The sequence below is a fragment of the Nycticebus coucang genome, chromosome 13 (assembly GCF_027406575.1).
Source record: "Nycticebus coucang isolate mNycCou1 chromosome 13, mNycCou1.pri, whole genome shotgun sequence".
Lineage (NCBI taxonomy): Eukaryota > Metazoa > Chordata > Mammalia > Primates > Lorisidae > Nycticebus > Nycticebus coucang.
Genome location: NC_069792.1, coordinates 38,924,540 through 38,928,435, shown reverse-complemented (window position 1 = coordinate 38,928,435; position 3,896 = coordinate 38,924,540). Strand labels below are relative to the sequence as shown.

The following is a 3,896-nucleotide window of genomic DNA, read 5'->3' as shown; positions in this document are numbered from 1 at the left end:
AGATTAACAATAGTTTTCTTTCTTTTCTTTCTTTTTTTTTTTTTTTTGTTTTTTTTGAGACAGAGCCTCAAGCTGTCTCACTGGGTTGAGTGCTATGGCATCACAGTTCACAGCAACTTCCAGCTCCTGGGCTTAGGTGATTCTCTTGCCTCAGCCTCCCAAGTAGCTGGGACTACAGGCACCCCAAAACAATGCCCGGATAGTTTTTGGTTATAGATGTCATTGTTTGGCGGGCCCGGGCTGGATTCCAACCTGCCAGCTCTGGTGTATGTGGCTGGCACTGGCCGCTTAAGCTAGAGGTCCTGGGCCAACAACAGTTTTCTTAAAAAGCTGATGTATTGACAGCTGCCCACGCTCGATGGGCTCCAGGTAGGGTCTCCAGCCCGGGTCGGAGTCCGGGGCTCCACGTCCTGCCCCCCTCCAGCACCCAGGCCAACGGGAGGCATTAGAGGTGAAAAGGAGATCCGGTCACCACCAAGGGAAATGTATCTGGAATGTTCTCGATGTCTGCCCTCTGGCTGAGTGAATGGATTGCTGCAGTTCAGGCCTGTTGAATCAACAAGGCATTCAGTAATGAGACCTTGATTATCAAATAGTACTGACAGAGGAAGTTTAGTTTCCTCTTCTGGTGAGAGGATATTCTGTGATGGTTTAATTTTTTCAGGGCTACTCATCAAAACATCGTGTGATATAATTGAAGAATTAGCTCCATTCCTTCCACAACATCTGAAATTTCTTCTTTTTTGTTAATATTATCTGCTACTCCACCAGCAAGAAGAGGCAAACTCAATTCTTTCACTGGGTAAGTAATCCACCCCAAAGTTTACCTTATTTTCATCATGTTTTGCTTCGATTAAATTCTGTGATCCAGGACACTGAGCATCTTCTCCTAGGTTGCTCTGGCTTTCAGGAGTATTTTCGAACAAAGTCTTCTTATCATCGTGTTCATTTTTGGTACTCCAAGGACTGGAACTCTCTGGTGATGCAGTTTGTCCTAGGAGGCCCACCGCACCCCTGCTCTGAGACGCAGCTTTGCTGACAGACTTAGGTGTTCAACGTCTTTTGAGAAGGATGTTCAAAAGAAATGGAAAGTCTTGAAAATGATATAACGGGACTTTCAACCCTGAAAAATCCAGCATCAAACACTATTTTATCAATCTCCTTTGGCATCCTAGAGGCTGCTGCCTCCGCATGTTCTCCCAGCTTCGTCTTCTCTCTCTCTGCACTTTTTATGGCAGCCAAGCGATTTCTAGCTGCAATTCTTCCACCATCACGTGGAAGAATTTGTTTTGGTTTATTCACCATACTTGAGATGACTTTTTTCCTGAAGACTAAAATGCTTGCATTACTATTGTTTTGCCACCCAGATTCTTCAAGTCTGGTCAGATTGTTGAATTTTTGCTTTACATCTTCTATCTTAAAACTAATCATATCCCAGAACCTGTCCAGATCTGTGCGAGTAATCTCCTTTTCACCTTGTTCATATTCACAATCATTCCCTAGTCCTTCAAATTGTTTGACGCTTTCCTTCATAAGGAGTCTTGTGGGACCAACTTCTGTGCAAATACGATCTTTAGCATCATCTGGAATGTCTGATCCCAGCTTCTTCTCCCCCTGAAGGCAACTTGACATTGTTAATTTATCAGTTTCTGACTGGAGGATATTTCTGAAATGTGGTACATATCTGTCCTTCCTTTATTTAAAGTAATGGGACCTCTGTTACTGGAAGGCCATTTGACTTTTTAATAGATTTATTATGATTTAAGACCTGTTCTTCATTCCAAACTGTTAGAGAACCTAAAGGATGTTGTAATTTACTTGAATCTTGCTGTACTAACTCAGTAGCCGACGTTTTACATTTTAGCACCAAAATCTTTTTTGTTGCTTCTTGAGTCTTATCATCTTCTATTTTGCAAGGGGTCCAGGTGTAACTGGGTGTCGAGAAATCGTCAGCACTTCTGGGAGTCATGGGTGTGACTTGATAGGTCTTCAGACCATCCAGGGGCTTTGCAGGTTTTGTTTCTTTTTGGGGGGCGGGTCTTCCTTTATTTGGTGCCTTTCTTCCTGGTTCACTGTCACCAGTGGCTCTTGAGAATGGCTTTCTTGCTGTGCTGGATGAGACTGCTCCAGCAACCTGCTTTGCTGCTTGAGCAGCAGATCAAGTCATTCTCACTGACGTGGGCACTACAGGCTGTCCAACTTTTCCCTCTTTGTCCAACACTTTGTTTTCAGAAGTTTGTCTTTGACCAGGTCATACTGCTGGTCATACTCCCATTATTGGGAGTGATGTTCGAGCAGTACGAGTGAGCCTCCTAGGACAAACCAAACAGGTCTTTGGCCTTTGACCTTGTAATCCATACAGAAGAAGTCTTTTGTGGCCCAGCTTTCATAGCATTCAGGTTTGATGAAAGGAAACCAGGCGTATCAGGTCTATAAAAACCCACTTTAAACACTTCTCATTTAGCTTTCTCTTTCTCTGTGCTTTCAATTTTTGTAGTTGCTTTTCTTCTTTGTATTTTTGGAGCGTTTGTTTTCGTTGGTCACACAGAACAGTTTTTATTGACCTTGGCTTGGCGTTTTCTAGAGCAAGCTCTTGAGATGTCTCATCTAATTCAACAAGAATTCTACCTTCCAAGGTTGGAATGCTGACGTCTTTCAAACCAAAGAGTCTATTTTGTTCATATTCCTTATGTCTGTTTTTGTTTCTCAGACAGTGATTTCCTTTGAGCAAGTTTAGTCCTAATCATTTCAGTACTGAAATCCTTTCTGAACCAACTGGCAAAATGTGATGAAGACATTCTGAAGCACCTCCTAGCATGAACCTCAAGTGAATCAAAAGTTAAAGAACCCTGGAAGTGGACGCACACCACCGCCTCCAAGGTTCGCCCCCATACAACTCAAACTTCCTGCACTGAGCCCATCTTTGGATCTTTAAATAATGCTTTATGAGTATTGTATATAAACTTTTAGAAGTGAAATTTCTGTGCCAATGGATTTAGAAACATTGCTTTAAATGTTTGCTAAATATTGAAAAAAAAAGCTGATGGATTTTGCTTTAAATAACCTCTGCTCTAGCCTTCTTATTAATATTCTAATATATTCAGGTGGCACCTGTAGCTCAGTGGGTTGGGTGTCAGCCACATACACGGAGGGTGGCGGGTTTGAGCCTGGCCTGGTCCTGCTAAACAATGACAACTGCAACAAAAACAAAAAAAAAATACCCAGGCATGTTGGCAGGCACCTGTAGTCCCAGCTACTAGGAGGCTGTGGCAAGAGAATCACTTGAACCCAAGAGGTGGAGGTTTTGAGCTGTGATGCCACAGCACTCTACCAAGGGTGACATAGTGAGCCCTTGTCTCAAAAAAAAAAAAAAATTCTAATGCATTCATATCAGATTTGCATGTCCCCAGAGAAGGTAAACTTGGCCCTGAAGAAATTAAATTTGGGACAGTAAAGTCACAAAAATGGGTTATATTTATAATATAAACTTAATATAAACAAAACCCACACGCAAATATAAAAACTACAGTTCTGACACCTCAAAATACCAAGAATAAAAGAATGCATTAATCACTTTACAATATAGCATACTGTCAACTGGAAAATCTATAAGAAAAGAAAAAGACTTTTTTTTTTCTTTTGGCCAGGGCTGGGTTTGAACCCACCACCTCCAGCATATGGGAACGGCACCCTACTCCTTGAGCCACAGGCGCCGCCCAGAAAAAGCCTTTTTTTCACAAAAGTTTGTAGAGGAAAGAAAAGAGAGGCAAAGAGGAATTTGGTGATTAAAAGACACTTGATAGGGTGGCACTTGTGGCTCAAAGGAGTAGGACGCTGGCCCCATATGCCGGAGATGGTGGGTTCAAATCCAGCCCCAGCCAAAAAACCACAAAAAA

General features: G+C 42.3%; 1 pseudogene; it reads right to left on the bottom strand.

The window, feature by feature from the left end:
- Nucleotides 1–293: 293 nt before the first annotated feature.
- LOC128563338 (disks large-associated protein 5-like) lies at nt 294–2,798 on the bottom strand (annotated as a pseudogene).
- Nucleotides 2,799–3,896: the final 1,098 nt, after the last annotated feature.